Raw genomic sequence first — 23048 nt, 5'->3', positions numbered from 1 at the left:
ACCGTAGATGGGAGTGTGAGTGAATGGTGTGTGTGTGTGTGTGTGTGTGTGTGTGTGTGTGCGCCCAGTGTCTCAAGACAGCCGCGATTCTGAGTAATCGGACCGATCGGTTAATGAAAAGAGTAATGCGTATGCGTACAGGTATGAATGAGCATGATGATTCTCAGCCAATCACGTGAGCCTTGGTGATGGCGGTTTCATCCTGTTGTGTCAGACTGCTGCAGTATGACCATTTTGTCAGAGAACCAGAGAAATGCAACACCGGACCCGACCTCTTGGCTCTGGCTGACCCCGAATATCCCAGCAGGCTCAGGTCACATGGTGTCGGGAGGATTTCTTTGGCCACATCATACCCAATTTGCAGAGGCGCTGTCAGGCACAGCCAGCGCCTCACAGAAATTTCCGGCTCCTGCAAGAACACTTTCATCACACCTCTCCAGGGGCAGAGAAATGAATATCCATTTCATATCTGAATGTCCTGCAATAAAAGGTGATGGAGCACTTCCTGGCTGCTCATCCACCTCCACATGAGGCTCTTTTTCAATGGACGCCTCCATGGCCCTCACACTAATGGCCCGCGCTTGTCGTCCTGTGGTGTTGCTGATAACAAGCGCATGGAAGGAGCAAAAATGGAAGAAAAAAAAAAAAAAAAAACAGCCAACAAAATGAAAACAGCGTCATTCCCCGTTCACCCTACATTACAGCCACATTAGGTGCTCTGTGGGATCTTGACTTTTTAATAATTTATTTTCCGAAGTGAATTGAAGGTGAAATTGGTGTCGTGGGCTGGTGCTTTCTTGCTGTACTGATTTCCAACAGCAACCGCTCCGATCGAAGAAGGTTTTCAGACAGTTTGGGTTTTAGCCGGCTAAATGAAACAGCTAAACATTAACAAATGTTCATTCCATTTGCATCCTCCAGCCTCCACTAAGGTACTGAAAACAGGCCATGGTTCTGTCTAGAGTGTTGGACTGTAGCACCTCCTTCTTTGCTTTGGAGCGTGGTTGTCACGGTACCAGCGCGTGTTCAAAGAAACAAGAAAGCGGCCCCGTAAACGGAAGGTTGCCGGTTCGAATCCTGATCCGCCAAGGTGCCACTGAGGTGCCACTGAGCAAAGCACCGTCCCCACACACTGATCCCCGGGTGCCGGTCATGGCTGCCCACTGCTCACTTAGGGTGATGGGATAAATGCAGAGGACAAATTTCACTGTGCGCGCCGTGTGCTGTGCTGCTGTGTACAACATGCGACAATCACTTCACTTTAAAACTTTTGAGTGCCAATCAATGACTTAGCGGCCAGCAGTGTCCATCTTGCCAATTTATACGAGTCACGTTACCTCATCTCCGTGTTGCTCCCGGTCACATGAATGGAATCATGTGACAGTGGTCCTCATTAGCACCTGAATCACGACTGGCTGCATTCTCGCCTTCTGAGACACCACGTCGCTGTCAGATTTGCAGTAACACGCACAGCAGACAGATGCCTGAAGCAGGAGTCGTAACAGCACTGCTGATAACGGGCCTATTGTGTAAATGCGTGCCGTCGTCGGCAGCAGTATCAGCCGCAGTGTGGCGCAGATCCTGTATGCAGGTCAAAGACATGTGATGAATGGCTGCCGATACCTGAGGAACATGCAATATTAATGCTAGTTTTGTCCATCGGGAATGACGATCCATTACCTTGTGGCCTGACATGTCAGTGCTGTCCCAGACTGCCTTGCTGCTTGGACCGATTGGTATTCCAAACTGTAACACCCACCTTTTCCCACTTTATATTTTTGTTGAAAGGCTTTTTGTGCAGTGACTGTCGATGGCTGTGCACTGTTTCCTGTGCGAAGAGTCGACCAGCATCACAATCGTGTTTATTTGATTTGCAGGTTGGTAATTACACTCTTCAAATTGCACAATATAAATGCAAATAACATTTAAATTGACTTCAGTCTCAGATGTGTGGGTTGAGCGACTCGGTCGCTACATCTCTGCCTTATTTCCTTTTGCTCACGAGTACATGAGTTATGTTCAGACAGCACCTCCTCATCACCAGACCAGCAGCATAACATTTGAGCACTAGCAGGTCCCTGCCACTAGTGGCCGCCACTGGTGCGCTGGACATTCCACTAGTGTGTTGTGATTAGTTTCACTTGTGTTATGGAGTGTTTTTTATCATATTTTAAAGGCCTCTGTTTTACCACAATTCCACTCTGATGCCCAAATACCCCCAAAACAATTAATCTGTGCAATTATAAAGAAAAAAACTTGCCGTTTTACAAAATACATATTTTTTGTACTATTCATATTTTAGAATGTGTTTCTCTCTATTTCAGATTGGAACAATCATATTGCAATTTTGACTTGAGCAGTGTAGTATTTACCCTAGCAGCCTAGTTAAATTTTGAAGGAGAGGGTGGAGCAAACGGCCTTGTGAGCGAGGAGCAGAAATTATGGCAACTCACATGCTTTTTGGAGGATGCAATGTTCTTTTAGCAATAGAAGGAAGATTATGAAAAAAAATCTCTGCATTGAACTATGGAATAAGTTTGACCATGAAGGATTCGACAGTTGAGTCCTTCTTGGCCTGGAAAACAAACCGTGCATTTGAAGGACCCTTCCAACTGGCATAGCCTTGTCAGACCTCAAACATCACTTTTGCTTTCTTCAGATCTTTGTCTGCTGCCATTCTAGAGCAAAATCTGAGCATCCATTATTCACCTACTGCACATTGGCATTCTGTTTTTTCCCTTTTTGCTTTTTACTTTTTTCAAGGGTTTATTCAAGTACACTTCTGATGTATAGTGGTATTTCATTCAGTTAATTAAGGTTTCAGTGTTTAAAGCTTTATATGGTTCTTACTTGAATGCAGGATAAGGAGCAACTCATGTTTAACCAATTAACACAAACCTCAACTTTTTAAGTTCTCTCAACTTCATGCCCATGTAGTTGTGCTTACTTAGGTCAAGAGAACTTAAAAATGATTTGCAGTATGTTGCCTTAAAAAAGTTTGATTTTTTACAATACTGTTTGTAGAGTGGTAGTAGCCTAGTAGGTAAGACACTCGGTTCTGAACTAGAAGACAATAATGTCACAGGTTCAAACCCCAATTACTACCCTTGTGTCCCTGTTCAAGACGCTTAACCCTGAGTGTCTCCAGAGGGACTGTCCCTGTATTTACTGATTGTAAGGTGCTCTGGATAAGGGTGATAAATGTAAACTGTAAAATGTATACGATGAATAGTATGGGAGAGAGAGTGTGGAAAATAAAAAGCAGCAAGAATATTAATCTAAATATTGTACAATTAAAGTGGCTATGCAGAAAATTATTGGCGCAATGGTATTGCCGTTCAGCTTGTGGAAAAGTTGCCATTGTGTTCTTGCCATTGAGGCAGTGGAGGCCTAGTGGTTAAAGAAGTGGCCCCGTAATCAGAAGGTTGCCGGTTCGAATCCCGATCCGCCAAGGTGCCACTGAGCAAAGCACAGTCCCCACACACTGTTCCCCGGGTGCCTGTCATGGCTCCCCGCTGCTCACCAAATGTGATGATTAAAAGCAGAGGACACCGTGTGCACCGTGTGCTGTGCTGCTGTGAATCACAATGACAATTTTTTCATTTTTTTTACTTTATTTGCGTTCTCTGAATTCAAAGTCACCTTCAAAGCCATGCGGCACAGCTACAGCCCATCTAGGGACAAACGGCCGCCATTCAGAGGGATCGCAGCAGTCAGGGCTGATGCACCCTCTGCGCTCACTCTCGCACCGACACCACGACCACCGGCGGCAGATTCAGCCGCACTCTGCTGTCAGAACAGAGGGCTGCGCTGATATTCACATTAGCCTTTATCACTCCATTTCCAGCGATAAGAGCGGGAATCTCATTATGATGACTGGCTGCCCCCATCTTTCTTCTCTACACTTTTGTCACATGGTAATGAAGTAATAAACGGGCGCGTGGCCCTCGCCGCTCGGCGTGGACCCCCTCCTCCGCCTGTCCCCGCCGATGAATCTTTTCATTTTGCTGAGTCCACGGGAGCATGCCGATCTGACGCGCGAAATGAAAACGCTCTGGGCTCATCAGCGCCTGAGCGATGGCCGGGGCCGCGGGCCGCTGATTCATTAGCTTTTTACCCCACGCACTGTATGTAAACACCAGCGGCGAGGTTTGTTTTCTAATTCGCGGACCCCTTAAATATTTTATAAACGCTTCACAGGCGCAATAACACGAAATAAAGTCGGGCCACTGTAATGCAACGCCACCGCCGCCGCCACCGCGTCTCAAGAAAGCGCTCGGAAAAGGCAGGCTTTTTCTCATCAAGCACTAAGAACGCCGAGCTTTTACGATGCGACGCCTTTTTTCCCCCCAAAGCACTGATAAGTGGTCGCCACAGACTCCGAAATTAGCATGTTTATTGCTCGCTGTTGCCGCGCCACGTTCCCTTTCCGTATCAGGCTAAGAAGCCCGAACACCTCGCCCCCCCCCAGGCCCGGCTCCCGACTTCAGAACGTGGTTTATTATTAATAAAAGGGAACCGCCCCTCCACCCTGGAGAAGCTCCTTGATCGCGGCATCATGCCTCGGTTGATGAGCTCTTCAGTTCAGACACACGCCGCCGATCTAATTACGCCATTTTGCATCACAAACACCGGAGGATGCACTCAGCGTACGAGTGTTCGTGTGTGTGTGTGTGTCTGGATATATGCCGATGTTTGTTCAGAAAGGAAGAGAAGAGGAGTGTAGATGAAAGGCCCTGGGCGGCCTGTAACCCAGACTGTCAACATTCTCCGGGGTTTTTTGCACTTCAGACACATCATATTAACTCCTGAATTTGCTGAAACTGTGAGCTGTGGTTGTGCCTCATGCTTCTCTTTGAGGAAGGGGCCTTGAAAATGTGCCCTCTGTCGATATTGCCAGTGGCTTCTCACAATTGTTTTGTTTTTTTTTGTCCCATTCATACAATGAAAACCTTCGTACGACGCCATCACGGGACAGTACTGTAGCCTGGTGCTGGATTCCATATCATGTTCTTTACTTCGTTGTTTGTTTGTTTTTATTTAACTAAACTCTTCTCACCATCTCATGTAACCAATGTATTAATCATAATGAATATTAATTGCAGTGTTATAACTTCATCTGTGTCATTTAGAGAATTTAATTCATGGCTTTGGCGAGAGGACAACATTCACTAAAACATTACATCTGAAATCACTTCTCCATTGATTGGCTTTCAGCTTTGGGTGATTGTGGTATTTATTGTTTATCACTCACTGTTTTACTGGTTTTATGTTGTTTTCTGTGAAATAGATTTAAATATTTTTAGCTGCCCTTTGCTCTGATTGCTGCTTTGCACACTTGGCATTCTCTCGATGAGCTTCAAGAGGTCAACAGTCTTGAAGGAGTTCCCAGAGGTGTTTAGCACTTGTTGGCCACTTTGCCTTCACTCTGCGGTCCAGCTCACCCCAAACCATCTCGATTGGGTTCAGGTCCGGTGACCTTTGGCCTGTACAGTATGTAGAGCACTTTTTAATGTGCTTCATCAATCATTAAATTAACTTAATGAATCTGATTGTCACTGTAAAACCTACTGTATTCAGCCCTAAAGTAAGGTAATAAAGGCCTGCTTCAGAGACACTTTTTCTGTCCTGAGCATTTTCTACCAAAGGTAGTCCCCAAGGTGCTGCAATAAACAGGCTATGTGTGGATGTGTGTCTTTGAATTATTATAGATACTCTATTGTAAAGTGGAGTTGCAGTGCATCATCCTCAGCCTAGAAGAGCCTTTACGGTGCTGTAAAGCCTGAACAAAAAAGCACATTCAGGATCCTTCTGGCACTTACCACCTGCATCCCCATTGACAAAAGCCTCTAAAGCATTATAAACTGTTAGAAACTGCTCCTTGTGGGGTGAATAAAACTATGAAAGTCCAGTTTGATCCTCTTCTCTGTAAATTCGGAATGCCCGACCCGTTTCAGAGCAATACATACTCTGTATGTCACTTCATTAATTAATTATAAAAATGAAACTTAATTTGCATACTGGATTGTGTGTTAACTACCACGCTTTGTAACATGGGCACATATCATGCGACGTGAGGTCAGCCAGGCCCGCAGGCACCTTCCACATCAGCATGGCTCCTTTTTTCTGCCGTGGTCATTTGCCCCTTGGTGGAGCCTCGGGGAGCCACTCCAGACCCTGGAAAAATCTCCCACACAGCCACACAGGAGACCAGCGAGAGCGCACTGGTGGTTCAGATCCCTGACATCCGAACACATTTCACTCACAACTGCGAACAAAGTGCAAACAGTCTCCGACCTGGGATTTCTGAGGTCAGATGTGTCTGAGGAGTTCTTTGTGTGGTGGGTAAAAAAAAAAAAAAGAATAAAAAGCTGGAGGGGGTGAATGTGTGCTGGCAGAGAACAGAGTGGGCGAAGCTCAGAGGACAGGAACTGAGGGGAACCTTCGAGGTAGACGATTCGTGCAGAATGGTAGATTCAATAAAGCGAAACCTGTCAGCAGACGATTGTCCCTTTAAACGCAGATCACTTTGTGCCGTGCATTTAAAATGATCGTAATCAAAATCCTTTTAGCTCCAGTTTATCATGATGCTACTGGAAATAAGCATACTGCTGAGTGTGCACCATTAACACACACAAACAAAAATACAGTTCCACAAGGCTTGTGGGAACACACACACACACACACACACCGAATCTGCAGCTTTACCAGCTACAGCAGACCAGATGTCATGTTGGAGTCTAATAGATCGTATTTAGTCTTTAGACGAGTAAATTAATGTGTACTGTTTTGGGTTTTCAATAATAATATTAAGAATGAGATAGATTTTTAAAAAACGTGTTGACATCTTGAGAGGAGCTGCCAGTTCGCTTGCCATTGATCTGGGACGTTCTCATCAACTCTTCCAAGGACTAGGACTTGTGGAGACAAGAGGGCAACAGTGGTCTGCAGCCCTGACTGACACACACCAGAGCACCAGAGAGGACAGTCTTCAACACGAGGCATGTTGGCTCGTTTATGCCCATTTTACTGTTGTTACCCTAATAAACGTTTCAATTCCTCCTCGGTCGTGACAATCTGACAGCAATGTGATAACAGAGACACTTTCTCTATGTACATAATGTCATTGTTTCATGAAAATATCAAACTCTGCCATTCATTCTTTAGTTTGATTTTACTGGCCTGTATGCAGTGTAGTGTATACACACGCCCATCTATATACAGTACAGGCCAAAAGTCTCATTCAATGTGTTTTCTTTATTTTCATCACCATTTACGTTGGTAGATTCTCACTGAAGGCATCACAACTATGAATGAACACATGTGGAGTTACATACTTAACAAAAAAAGGTGAAGTAACTGAAAACATGTTTTATATTCTAGTTTCTTTGCTCTGATTACTGCTTTGCACATTCTTGGCATTCTCTCCATGAGCTTCAAGAGGTCGTCAGCTGAGATGCTTTTCCAACAGTCTTGAAGGAGTTCCCAGAGGTGTTTAGCACTTGTTGGCCCCTTTGCCTTCACTCTGCGGTCCAGCTCACCCCAAACCATCTGGATTGGGTTCAGGTCCGGTGACTGTGGAGGCCAGGTCTCCACTTTTTGTGAAGTACATGACTCCACAAGTGTTCATTCGTAGGTTTGATGCCTTCAGTGAGAATCTACCAATGTTATCATGATCCGATCCAGAGTTTCCTGCGTAATGTTCCCTGATTGTTATCACCTGTGTATCATTGTATAAAACTATCCTGTTTGTGTCTGTTCGCCGTCAGGTCATTGTCTGGTGATGTTCCCTTGTGGTGTGTATTATGTATTAAACCCCTGTACTGTCACATCGTGCGTACGTGTCCTCCTTCCTCCAATGTCCAGCCAACGTGACAAATGTAAATGGTCATTAAAATAAAGAAAACACACTGAATGAGAAGGTGTGTCCAAACTTTTGGCCATTTTTTAATGCACAATGTACAAACAGCATCTGTCTTTAGCACACGCCTGTGCACCTTGAAACCCTGAAAACTCCTGGCAGCTGTGTGGATAAACATGAGGATAGATCTGCTCTTTATTTATAACTCTTCTCTACCTCGGGCTAAACATGACAAGCATCACATAAAGTGCCTGCACGCAGCCCCAGGAATGACAAGCTGGCAAGACACCCAAAAAAATAAAACATGTGCAATTAAAAAAAGCGTTAAGTGGCTGAATGCGAATTCGGAGGGTTGCGATTCAGCCCCAGGAGAAACGCGACAGAAGCATCCATCCCGTCCGGCGCGGGTGATGCCGAGACGTCAGAGGAACTCAGACAAACTGCCGGGCATTAAGGCGGACCAGATAAATATCCGACACGCCGGGAGCGAGGGGTGACTCCTGTCCTGTTCCAACAGACCCATCTCTCACGCGAGGCCGGAGGGGCTCCAGCAGGACCTGGAAGAACATCACCGCACCTGGCGGTGACGGGTCCCCGCCGGGGCTTCCGCGGAGCCATAAGTCATCCGGAGAGCGGGGAAAAGGAACATTAGTCCCCTGTGCATGCGGGAAATTTCACGCCCCGCGGGGTGTTAACAAACTGAGCGTGTGGGTCTGTGTGCACGCGTGAGGGAATGTACAGCGCGTCGGTAAATGGCCGGTCACTGTGTTTCTTTCAAAAAAATCAGTGTGCGACTGCAGATAAATACTTTCTTCGCTCTTTACAGCAGTGGCACAAGCCGGCGTTAATTGGCCGAAACAGGCAGCACACCGAGCACTGTTTCAGTCAGCTGACGGCAAATCGACGGAGGCCGAACAGAAGCGCTGGCAGAGAGCGTGTGGCGAGGTGAACAACGCGGCTTATACGACCAAAGTTGAGTCATCTGCTCGCATCTGAACCCACTTTTTTTTAGCTAACTCCGGTGTTGCACCCTCCGTGTTAAAGCAGAATTTTGCCTTTTCCCCACACAATTAAGTCAAGTGATTGTGCACATGGTGAAACGTGTCCTCTGCGTTTCACCATCACCCTCAGTGAGCAGTGGGCAGCCATGACAGGCGCCCGGGGAGCAGTGTGTGGGGACGGTACTTTGCTCAGTGGCACCTCAGTGGCACCTTGGCGGATCGGGACTCGAACCGGCAACCGGTAAAAACGTCCTCAGCTACAGCAAACACTGTGCCTTTTTTTGGGGGGTTTTGCTTGTGTGGGAGAACTCGCTGTAATCGTCTGTTGGTGAAAGAGTGAAAGACACACATTTCGTATTGAGTTTCTGGTATCTGCTGCTCAGGGCAAACGCGGCAGAATGGAGCCACTTTCACTCTCGGCCGCTTTGTGTTACTTGAGGCACGGGATGAAATCGAGCTGAACTAAAATAAAAGGCGTCCAGTGGGGAGCTGAGAGGAAATCAATCGTTATGACATTATGAGGAGTCAGAGGTTGGAGAAAATATCAAGGCGCTTAGGCTGCACTTTTTTAATACGCTGCGCCCTGCGGTAAAAGCTGCGCTTTTAACTCGGCTTTCTGGATGCTGGATTAACTGCCCTGTGCTGACCTGCTGACGTGACGGCAAAATTACGGTGAACTCGCTACCCCAGACCACTGCAACAGAGTTCAAAGTTCTGCATGTTATCCATAAATACTTGTAATAGAATAACATGAGGACAACAGCTGATTTCTGAAGCTCGAACAACTGCATGTGTGCAACCAAAATGATTGTTACCCATGAAAACTGACTGTAAGAAGGATTTATTGTGTACATTACTTTACTACTTAACTCTGGTGCCATCTAAGTACAGTGAAGTGCTTGTCACATGTGATACACAGCACACGGTGCACACAGTGAAATTTGTCCTCTGCATTTAGCCCATCACCCTAAGTGAGCAGTGGGCAGCCATGACAGGTGCCCGGGGAGCAGTGTGTGGGGACGGTGCTTTGCTCAGTGGCACCTCAGTGGCACCTTGGCGGATCGGGATTCGAACCGGCAACCTTCTGATTACGGGGCCGCTTCCTTAACCACTAGGCCACCACTGGCCCACGCTAGGCCACCACTGCCGTCGAATCTATAGGATTCGACGGCAGCAGTTTTCCCAAGGGTGAAATTTTCCGAAATCTTGTTCTGTTCATGATTCCACTGTCCACCAAACTGCATGGGAATGGGACAAGTAGTTTTTGCATAAGCCTGCACACAGTCATACTATAGTCATACTGAAATGGCAGGCCTCGGCCACTAGAGGCCACTCTGTTTAGTGGTTTGGAGTTGATGGTAGTAAACCAGAAACACCAGCAATTTAGGCAAAAGAAATATCTTTGAATTCATGTGTTAATGCGTTAATACGTGACTTTTTTTCTTTCACCTTTGTGTCTTTGTGTTACCCCTCTGTGTGTAAGGAAGTAGACTCGTAACCCAGAAGATGTGGGCTTGCTCTGACCTCATCATCTTTTTCATTTCTACACCTCTGCAAGGCGAGAAATAACTTTTCCTCTTAATGCTAATTATCCTTCCCATTTATCCTTGAAAGTGACATGAAGATTGATGAGCTTTATCGCTCAATTTAAATTGATAGGGTTTAGAGACAGAAATTACCTCCCTACAGCCATCATGTGAATGTACTCTGAAACATATAATGTGTTTCGGTTTTTATGTGTATGTCAAGCTGTGTTCTTTTATACACTTTATGTACTTCATAATACATTTGCTATAATAAGGAAAAGTAATTTTGCTGAATTAAGATTTTTTTCTTTATAATGGTTTTATAAAGTACTTTTGAGAGTTCATTAAAGCATAAATAACATTTTAGATGTTATGGATGTTCATTAACTCAGTGCAACTGTAACTGGATCATCAACACTCATAACCTTTTAAGTACACACGTTAATGATTTACATTTACAGCATTTGACATACGTTCTTATCCAGAGAGTCCTCCATCATTAAAATCCCCCATTTGGTTCACTAGGACCCAATCTGAAAATGTAAAAAGAAAGCGTACGTAAGTATTTCCTAAAACGGAAGGTTTATATCTTGCATTTAAAGATGTAACTCTAGTATCGAAAATGTGGCGGAAGTTCGTTCCACCACTTAGGAGTGAAGACAGTGAAGAGTCTAGATGAATGATTTTCCTAGTACCTTGAGAGATGTTGATACCAGTGGAGCAGTGCTGGAGGATCGGAGAGATCGAGGTGCAGAGCGAGGAGTGATTAGAGGTCTGGAGTAGGAGGGCGCTGACCCTTTCCTTGGCTTTGTAGGCAAGCTTCAGTATTTTAAATCTCATGCGGGCATCTACAGAATGCCTGTGGAGGGAAAGTAGCAGTGGAGCGTTGTGGGAGAAATTTGGTTGAAAAGGTTGAAGACCTTTTGGATCAGCTGGACAGATTGAGCTAAGAGGATGGCCAGCCTATCGCTGTGTATTAAGCAATTGTAAAACGCGTGAAGAGAGAACATAGCAAAAAACCCTCTCTCTCCCCACACAAAAGCACTGTATTCAAACCACTCCAACTTGATGTTACCTGGCAGAAAGAGGCATGGCACAATAGAGGTTAAAAAATGAACAGTTTCTAATTAATTAACACCGGTAAATTATTATTGCAGTTACATATGAATATTGTATGTAAAAAGGTACCAATGTTACAAAAAGTAGAAGAAAGAGCAAAGAGAGAGAGATAGAGGGAGAGAAAAAGCCATGAGAAAAAATGAGAGGATAGAGCAGACTCGAAACCGGAAAATCCGGTTTCGATCGAAAGGCATCTGGGAAAGAAAGTGAAGACCCTTCCCCACATGTGAACAGATCTGGCCTACAGGAAGCTGTCACACACCAATCAGAACCTGTTGTTTCTGACGCCACGCCCCCGGTGCCTCCCATCTGGGGAAGACAAAGAGAGTGGGCGGTCCCGACAGCCGACACCTCACACGGCACCTCACACGGCAAATGTTGTAATGCCGTCCGACAAAAGACATGTAAAACGGAGGTGTTGAATCTTCATGCACAACAAAGGCACTGGAATGTCATGGCTCCGCGACATCTCTTCAGACGGCCGCTATGCAAAACAAAAGCGTAGAAAGGCCATGGTCCTGTGACTTCACATCTTACACAATAATTTATCTTTAATTGAGGACAACTGAAAATTTACCAAAACTGGGTACAAGTTGATGTTTCTGTATGATTCATAGTAATCTTGATTTGTCAGTTTATGTTGCTTCGTGCTGTTACATGTTCAGATAACGTTGGCTTCTGTCCCACAGACAGCATCTAATGCGCCAGAACCCTCCAACAATGCCTTGATGTCAGTCAGCATATGGGCACATGTGACCTCAGCCACTCGTCCCTGGCCAGCCTGCCTTGTGACGGCGTCTGCCTGTTTTGACACGTTTTTTTCCACGCAGCTTATTATATTTGACTGGCCAAGTGATAAACGAGCTGAACGAATGCGGCGGCACAAGGTTTGTTTAACCTGGGACCGGTCATTAATGAATGACATCCAGCCTTTTGTTCGCACTTGTTTCTCTTCTTATCACTTGGTCAATAATTACACCCCTTTGCACAGAAATCTGGCTGGGGCCTGGGTAATGGAAGCCAGACAGCACAAAGTGCACCTGATCATTTGTTTTGGTGAAAATCAATATGTAATTAATAGGCTGCTGTCAGCGGGCAACCATGATTTATTTTACAGAGGAACTCTATAAATTTCCATTTGCATTGCACTTTCATATTTAAAAGTCACTGAAATGGCTGCAATTTATATTTCCAATACACAAAGCCAGAGGAAAGCAATAAGGCAAATTTCATTTTTGATTAAGCATAAGTTATGCACCATTTTCAGAGCTGAATAAACAAGGCTGGTTGCAAGTGATGCACAGTTCTGCTCTGGCAACCCGTCCAGAGTGCAGCTTGTAGACATGTAGCAGACGCTGTCATGTTAGATGAGGCTTCAGTCTGTCTTTCCTGCTGAGAAGCTGCTTAAATGTAATGCCATGTCGGCCCCGACCACCACCACCTGTCATGCAGCCTAGTAAAAAGCCTCCTGTGATGTCTGTTTGCCCTTCAGAGATTTCTGAAAATGAACTTGCACAACTCTACAGGTGTGAGAAAAAGTCTCGCTGGAGAGATCATCTGCAGGAACAGCAAAAAAAAAACATCACCCTCGGATAACCTTTCGTAATCGAAGTCTCAACAGGCGTTTCATAGTGGAAACCGCTCCCCCCGGAGAGCAGGATATGATTTAATTATGATGCATAATTAAATAGAACTAATGAAGGTAATGGATGTAGACGGGTGTATAAAAATAAATAAATAAAATAAAAATAGAAAAAAATACAGGAGAAGGGATGAGGCCTGCGGTTATCTCTGCCTTTCTGCGAGCCCGTTAAAAGAATTAGCCATGTGATTAAACTCTTCTCGCTCGGCAACACACTGCCAGCAGGTGAGGAGGCTTCATAATCATACGATGATGTCACTCCTCAGTAATTACAGGGGTCTGGCAGCTCCACACAAGTCATTGGAGCATAATTGCATCACAAGGAGGCCGCTGCTTCACCCTGCTTCATCACACATCCTGCGCAATTTTCCGTCATCGCACGATTAGTGCACATGACTGAGGCTCACGGCGCGGTGAACCTCAACAGGTGGAGGCAGTAAAGTGGAGAGCAGAAGACGGACAGACATAAGGATCTGTTAAACAAAGCCCATTCATTATGGGGATTACTGTAATCTGGGTGTAATGCATTTTATTTCCGCCTTTTCTGCCCCACATAATCCCTGAAATCCCATTTAATTCATTGGTGAGGGATGATGTAGATTTCAATTGTCTTGCTGCATAGTGCATATATATATATATATATATATATATATATATATACACACACACACACACACACACACACACACACACACCATGCAGCAAGACAATTGAAATCTAAATATATATAGCTATATATATAGGAGCTGTGGTGGCCTATTGGTTAAGGAAGCGGTCCTGTAATCAGAAGATTGCCGGTTAGAATCGCAATCTGCCAAGGTGCCACTGAGGTGTCACTGAGCAAAGTACTGTCCCCACACACTGCTCACTAAGGATGAAGGTTAAAAGCAGAGGACACATTTCAATGTGCTGTGCTGTGTATCACAATGACCATCACTTCACTTTCATACAGGGAGTGCAGAATTATTAGGCAAATGAGTATTTTGTCCACATCATCCTCTTCATGCATGTTGTCTTACTCCATGCTGTATAGGCTCGAAAGCCTACTACCAATTAAGCATTTTAGGTGATGTGCATAATGAGAAGGGGTGTGGTCTAATGACATCAACACTCTATATCAGGTGTGCATAATTATTAGGCAACTTCATTTCCTTTGGCAAAATGGGTCAAAAGAAGGACTTGACAGGCTCAGAAAAGTCAAAAATAGTGAGATATCTTGCAGAGGGATGCAGCACTCTTAAAATTTCAATGCTTCTGAGCGTGATCATCGAACAATCAAGCATTTCATTCCAAATATTTCTTGGCCCAGTCTTGACGTTTCAGCTTGTGTGTCTTGTTCAGTGGTGGTCGTCTTTCAGCCTTTCTTACCTTGGCCATGTCTCTAAGTATTGCACACCTTGTGCTTTTGGGAAAGGGTATAAAAGAAGAAAAACTAATGACATGGCCTCCTTGTTCACCTGATCTGAACCCCATTGATAACCTGTGGTCCATCATCAAATGTGAGATTTACAAGGAGGGAAAACAGTACACCTGAACAATGTCTGGGAGGCTGTGGTTGCTGCTGCATGCAATGTTGATGGCGAACAGATCAAAACACTGACAGAATCCATGGATGGCAGGCTTTTGAGTGTCCTTGCAAAGAAAGGTGGCTATATTGGTCGCTGATTTGTTTCTGTTTTGTTTTTGAATGTCAGAAATGTATATTTGTGAATGTGGAGATGTTATATTGGTTTCACTGGTAAAAATAAATAATTGAAATGGGTATATATTTGTTTTTTGTTAAGTTGCCTAATAATTATGCACAGTAATAGTCACCTGCACACACAGATATCCCCTTAAAATAGCTAAAAATAAAAACAAACTAAAAACTACTTCCAAAAACAATCAGCTTTGATATTAATGAGATGTTTGGGTTAATTGAGAACATGGTTGTTGTTCGATAATAAAATTATTCCTCAAAAATACAACTTGCCAAATAATTCTGCACTCCCTGTATATATGAAAGTAAAATGATTATATATATATATGCAGCGACACTTGAAATCTAACAATTCTAACAAATCTAACAAGACAATTGAATTCACACTTTGTTTATACTGTATACATGTTCATTATGTAGTGCTGTGTATGCCTGTCACACTGTACAGAGGACAGACAAAAAAGTTTTTACTCAGTATAAAAAAAGAGATTGTGGCTTTGAAATTATGCTTCGTGTAACTAATAGATGAGAAGGGAAATATTGTCAGATACCTATTGTTCCAATCCAAAATCAGAACAAAATTGATGAAACTATTTCATTATTATTAATTGCACCAAAACAAGAAATATTCCTTGAAATATTGAATGTAAAACTGTGCAATCTGGCAACACTGATATGGTAAACTGTACATTTTTAAAAATGTTTTAAATTTCTTTCATATTGTCCTTCTGTATTGAATTGTATGCTTCAGCTCTGATTCCAATAAAAAATCAAGTCTAACACCATTCAGATGAGTGGTTGCTACTTGTGCTATAGGGGTGCTATAGGGCTGAAAATTAACTACAGTACAGGCCAAAGGTTTGGACACACCTTCTCATTCAACATGTTTTCTTTATTTTCATGACCATTTACATTCTCGCTGAAGGCATCAAAACTACGAATGAACACATGTGGAGCTCATTCAAGAGGTCGTCACCTGAAATGGTTTTCCAACAGTCTTGAAGGAGTTCCCAGAGGTGTTTAGCACTTGTTGGCCCCTTTGCCTTCACTCTGCGGTCCAGCTCACCCCAAACCATCTCGATTGGGTTCAGGTCCGGTGACTGTGGAGGCCAGGTCTCCACTTTTTGTTAAGTACATAACTCCACATGAGTTCATCCATACTATTGATGCCTTCAGTGAGAATCTACCATTGTAAATGGTCATGAAAATAAAGAACACACATTGAATTAGTTGGTGTGTCCAAACTTTTGGCCTGTTCTGTATATGTTATTCAAATTATAGACCGATATCCAACCTTCTGTTCATATCAAAAATCTTAGAAAAAGTCGTAGCCCAGCAGCTGAGCGCATACCTAGACTGTAACAATATCCATGAAGTATATCAATCAGGATTTAGACCTCAGCACTGAGACAGCGCTGGTTAAATTGGTTAATGACCTGCTGTTGGCCTCTGATCAGGGACGCATCTCGCTGCTTGTCCTGCTTGGTCTGAGTGCAGCGTTTGACACTATTGATCACGCTATTCTCCTTGCCAGGTTAGAGAATATTATTGGGATCAAGGGAACAGCCCTTGAATGGTTCAGATCATATTTGACCAACCGATATCAGTTTGTGGACATCAATGGTGTTTCGTCTTCACATAGGAAAGTAGAGTTTGGTGTTCCACAAGGTTCTGTCCTAGGTCCGTTACTTTTTTCTCTATACTTGTTACCTTTAGGCGACGTCATCCGCAAACACGGTATTAGCTTTAATTGCTACGCTGACGCCACACAGCTGTATCTGTCAGCAATGCCAGATCAGAGGCAGCAGCTGAACAATATAGAGAATTGTCTGAAGGACATTAGACAGTGGATGCTCACCAACTTTCTCCTGTTAAACCCTGACAAGACAGAAGCGCTTGTACTTGGGCCTCAAGCAGCCAGGCATAAACTGGCTGACTACACAATAACCCTGGATAGCCTTTCTATCTCACCGAGTATTGAAGTGAAGGATCTAGGTGTCATTATTGATGCAGGTCTCTCATTCAATTCGCACGTAGATAATGTCACTAGGATAGCATTCTTTCACCTTAGAAATATTGCGAAAATAAGAAATATCATTTCAATGCATGATGCAGAAAAGTTGGTCCATGCATTTATTACATCAAGGTTAGATTACTGCAATGCATGTCTGGATGCTCTAGTAGGTGCATGAGTAAACTCCAGCTAGTACAGAATGCTGCAGCCAGAGTTCTAACCAGAACCAGGAAATTTGACCACATCACCCCAGTCTTACAATCACTGCACTGGTTACCCATCAAATTTAGTATTGACTACAAAATCCTACTTTTAACCTATAAAGCTCTAAATGGTCTCGCCCCACAGTACCTGAGTGAACTTTTGGTTCTTTACGAACCACCACGCCCCCTTCGATCAATGGGTGTGAGGTCACTACTGGTACCAAAGGTGCAGAAGGTCACAGCTGGGAGCAGATCCTTCTCCTATAGAGCTCCGCAGTTGTGGAACAGCTTGCCTGTCAGTGTACGGGACTCAGACACAGTCTCAGTGTTTAAGTCTCATCCTGGACTTCTCCAACCCTACAACTGTAGGACTTATTATTATATCATCCCCAACCCTGCACTGACACCATTTGCAGGCTCACTCTACCCTGGAAGGGGGTCCCTCTCTGTATCACTCCTTCCCAAGGTTTCTTCCTTTCTTTTTTTCTCTCTCCTAGAGTTTTTTTGTGTGGAGTTTTTCCTTGTGTGCAGAAGGGTCAAGTGTGGGGGGTGTCAACTGTAGGGCCTGTCAAAGCCCATTGAGACATACTGTATGTGATTTTGGGCTATCTGAAATATGGCCAAATTTTTTTTACTTTTCTCAGTTCATGGGCAGTAATTTAGCGCCTTGGTTTTTCCACACACTTCTTGTGACCCTGTTGACTATTTTGAATGAAATGCTTGATTGTTCGATGATCACGCTTCAGAAGCTTTGCAATTTTAAGAGCCCTATTTTTGACTTTTCTGAGCCTGTCAAGTCCTTCTTTTGACCCATTTTGCCAAAGGAAAGGAAGTTGCTTAATAATTATGCACACCTGATATAGGGTGTTGATGTCATTAGACCACACCCCTTCTCATTACAGCGATGCACATCACCTAATATGCTTAATTGGTAGTAGGCTTGGAGTAAGACAACATGCATGAAGAGGATGATGTGGACAAAATACTCATTTGCCTAAAAATTCTGCACTCCCTGTATATAAGCTATAAGTTATTACAAGTAACTGTGTGTAATTGATAAATGCAATCAAAATATGCAATTTAATCACACAGGGAAAGTGTGGTCATCATAGTCAATATGACATAGATTTAAGATTATAAATTCAGGACAAGAAATTAGTAAAACCAATGTAATGCACTCTGTATAACACACAGATGACAAAAAGAGCAGCAGGGTTAGACTCTAAAATAATCATCTGAGCGCGACTCCACCGCACAGAACCCAGGCGAATTCGCAGCCACCATCAAAACCTCATCAGTTGAGCTTCCACGGAGAGGGAGTCATGAATTTTTGAACATGACTGTAAATGACAAGGAGTTAATTATGAGTTCATGGCTGTTGCCACCATTTCACTGCAGATTTTATTTTTGAGCAGAGATGTGATGGAGTGAGATTCTGTTTGTCTATGTGTGAATCATATTAAACATTAAATCCACCTACCTAATATTATGCAGGTTTTCACATGGTGTTCTGTCATACCTGGAACCAAGGCAGTCAAGTCATGAAAAGGGTGTGGGTGGTCTGCAACAATCTTGAAGTACATGACACTCCTACATGAATTCTGGACATTTCCAGCAGCAAATTATCCAGAACATCACATTGCCTCCACCAGCTTGTCTTTTTCATTATAATGCATCCTGCTGCATCTCTCCTTCTAAAACACAATGTGATTCATCAGACCTTCTTCCACGGTGGACAGGGGTCACTATGGTCAATCAGAATTTTTTCAGCAGCTACTCAGTCCCAAACAATGGACTCTAATCTCTACCAAGACCCGCACAGAGGACATCTGCAGTTTATTCTACAAGAGATTTTTTCAAGGTCTGGTCTTCATTCATCAATGAATCCTTCAGGCCCATGACCCTGTCAGCAGTTAACCAGTTGTACTATTTTGGACTTTTACTTGTTACTAACCACTGCATATCAGTAACACCTCACAAGACCCACAAGGGTGATGTTCTGACACAGTTGTCTTCAGCACCTCAACTTCAAGAACCGACTGCTTGTGCACTGCCTCAAACATCCACGTATTGACAGGCTGTCACATCATTACTGTTCTTCACCTCTTAGTGGGCTTCACGTTGGGCCTGATCAGCATATAAACCTCAAGATGTGCCGTTCAGCCATTTGTACGAAAAAACGTCTGTCTTGATCACATGAATATGAATGAGCATCTACAGTAGCATGACTGTAGGAAGTGGCCCCGTAATCAGAAGGTTGCGAGTTCAAATCCTGATCCGCCAAAGTGCCACAGAGGTGCCACTGAGTAAAGCACACGCTGCTCCCAGGGCGCCTGTCACGGCTGCCCACTGCTCACCAAGGGTGATGGTTAAAAGCAGAGAAAACATTTCATTGTGTGCACGGTGTGCTGTGCTGTGTTTCACAATGACAATCACTTCGTCTGTTCACTCTTCACTAGTGAACAGATGAAAACCATTAAACACCCTTCAAAGTTACAAACAAATCCAACTTTTCATGAATAGAAAGCATTTTTTAACACACTCTTATCATCTGAGCAAACAGCTACTTTTGACTGTTACTGTACACAGTGAGCAATTAAACAGTGAACACCGTTAATGACCTTATTTTTACACCATTTATACATCAAGGCATTCATCACATTCAAATTATTCCATTACCTCTAAAAGGGATCTTCGAAATGTCAGCGGAGCATCCCTTCATTTCTCAGGTGGAAAGTGATTCATATTCCATTAGGCATATACGTACATAAAAATAGTGTCTATTCCGATGGAAATAAATGTTCCTGACCTTCATAAAAATTAGATTTTAAATGCAAATCGGCCAAAGGAGGATTGGGAAGCTCATCAATACGCCGGCCTGAGGACCATCCAGATGATAAATGGGTCTGTCCAGGAATCTCTGGGTCCCAGAAGTCACGGCCTGCAAATAAATATGGAAATAAAAACATAAATCACAAAGCGTAAGCGCAGGACCTCTTGTATAAGTAAACGCTCGGCCTATTTAGTGCTAAATAACAAAAAATAGTGTTGGAGAGTCCTTGAACTTTTTGTTACCTTTTGGATAAGAGTAGATTTTATTTTATGGAACATTGACGGACACCATGTGACCTGTCCCACGTGTCGTCACTGTGACCAAACCGCCGAATCCGACGGCTGACGTCTCAATGACGCCACGTTTGGGCATTGCAGGATTAGCCACTGGGGCTAATTTGATGTCATGTGACACTGCAGATAACAGCCTTTGCTCTGATCCTGATGAACAGCTGGCGGCAGCAACCAATCCCCTTGACCTCATCAGCCGTCACTCTTTATTTCGGCTGCCTCTTCGCCGGACTGCCCTGCTACATCACAACGCGCCATTGTCTCACGGATTTCCCCCCGCGGTAAAGCGAAATTGGCTGTGCTTTATGAAAGGTTAATGCGTTTTAACACTTTCCCTGTTTGGCTGGTGCTGTTTTTTTTTTTTCAGTGATGTAGTATTCTCAGCGAAGATAAACTCAAGGGCTTTTATTTGCTCTCCAGTGTCTCTACGGCTTGACAAATAAATTACACGCCTCTCACGCCGGGGGACGGCTCACTCAAATCATGTCTCCAGCTGCCACAATGTAACTTCAGCAGCGAGAGGACAAATGTGTTTTTCAAATCTTTTTTTTTTTTTTTGTCTTCTCCAATTGAATCTTGCCAATTTCGCAAACAATCGTAAATCCCCGCCGACGCACAATAGGGTGGACGAATGTACCAGCTTGCAAAGACAAGGGAGCGTTTATCTTCCCGCATGCTTGCTTCCGCATTTCACAAGTTCAGCTTCACCAGCCCTGTCTGGGATTGGCCGACGTGGCCTAGGTGTGGACCTACCAGAGTCACAAGCTCAGCCAGGCCATCCCTCCTTCTCCTTTTTGTCTCCAAATAATCCTCAGATTTCCCACTCTTAAGGGTCCAGTACACAGTGCGTGCGACTTCATCCTTATGTCATCCATCTATTCAATCACAAGTCAGATTTGTCTAATTTAAACAAAAAATTTTTTTTGGGGTAATGCTTAGAAAGCTCAGCTGGGTCCTAAACATTCATTCCCTTATCATACAAGCACAACAGAAGCGGCCCCGTAATCAGAGGGTTGCTGGTTCGAATCCCGATCTGCCAAGGTACCACTGAGGTGCCACTGAGCAAAGCACCGTCCCCACACACTGCTTTCCGGGCGCCTGTCATGGCTGCCCACTGCTCACTCAGGGTGATGGGTTAAATGCAGAGGACAAATTTCACTGTGTGCACTGTGTGCTGTGCTGCTGTGTATCACGTGTGACAATCACTTCACTTTACTTTAAGATGAACTTCCAGGAAAGTAACCCAGCCAATATCAGTGATGGTGTCCTACCTCTACTCCAACCTCGCCTCAACCATCAGCATCACTTACAAAAGCAGCACAACTTTAAAACCCTGAAGCTTATAATAAAGTTTCTGCAGACCCCTCCCGACTTTTCGTGAGGCTTCCTTCTGAAAAAAGGCTGCCGTCATTCATCAGGAACAAAACCTCATGCCGCAGGAACAATTTCAGTCCATCTGCATCTGGACTTCTCAGGAAAGTCTAGGACATTAGACCTGAAGCAATATTTCTGACACAAAATGACTGTGTTTCTTGTAACTTTCTTATAGTCTGACTGATGCAAAAAAAAAAAAGTACAACAGTGTGAATAAAATGATTTTATTCATGGCTTCTGTCCTAGTGAACCAGAACTGACTACTTCATTGATGCTAACATGAAATCATGTTGTAAGTCACTCTGGATAAGGGCGTCTACCATGTGGCATCAATGTTCAGCACTGTTATGTGGCAACTAAGTATTATCACAAGGTAAAGTCATAAAGTCATTTCACGAATCATGATAAAGGATGGTCAGAATGTCTGTATATTGGCAGGTTCATTTCTACAACAGCAACCATTGCTGAGATTTTCCCAGCCATCTTTTATCGTGTGGTCTGCTGGGGAGGTAGCATCTCTGCCAGGGACAGAAAGAGACCGAACAGGCTGATCCGGAGGGCCAGTTCTGTTCCAGGATGCCCTGTGGACCCAGTGGACGTGGTGAGTGACAGGAGAATGGTGGCTTTGCTGTCATCCCTGCTGGACAACATCTCCCACCCCATTCAGGAGACCATGACAGCACTGAGCAGCACCTTCAGTGGCAGGCTGCAGCACTCACAGTGTGGGACAGAGAGATTCAGAAGGTCTTTCCTGCCAACTGCTGTCAGGCTGTACAACAGCTGACCACACGTGCACACACATCCAGTACACCATTTTTATTTTCTTATGTGCATTATGGGTGTGTGTGTGTGTGTGTGTGTGTGTGTGTGTGTGTGTGTGTGTGTGTGTATATATATATATATATATCCACACTGCACAAATGTACACTTTCTTAGATTATATGTATACAGGCATTCAGAAATATATTTTGACATATATACGGATTTTTTTAATCACTTTTAATCCACTTTTAATCCTTGCCCTCATTATTACTATTAGAATGTACCACAGGAATGTTATGAAAGCTTAATAGAACGGTAAGCCCATTATTTATGGAGGAGAGGGAGTTCTGGGCGATGATAGTCTGGTATTCAGAACTTCTGGTATTCAGAACTACCTGCAACTAAATAGCAACATCAGTCCGCACATACCATAATGCAATAGGTACAGGGTGGGGACGCCAGCCCACCACAGGGTGCACACACAAACACACACACACACACCATTCATACACTCAATTTAGAGGTGCCAACGCACATAGTGTGCATGCCTTTTGGACGGTGGGAAGAAACCAAAGAACTAACACGGAGAAATCATGCAAACTCACACAAGGTCCAAGCCAGGATTCAAACTCTCAACCATCATGCCAACATGCGGCTTTTACTATAATGCATTAAAAAGAAATATCTTAAATGACGAAAGGCACCATTGTTAATGTCGTAGGTA

The sequence above is a fragment of the Denticeps clupeoides genome, chromosome 11 (assembly GCF_900700375.1).
Source record: "Denticeps clupeoides chromosome 11, fDenClu1.1, whole genome shotgun sequence".
NCBI lineage: Eukaryota > Metazoa > Chordata > Actinopteri > Clupeiformes > Denticipitidae > Denticeps > Denticeps clupeoides.
This window is presented reverse-complemented; position numbering follows the sequence as displayed.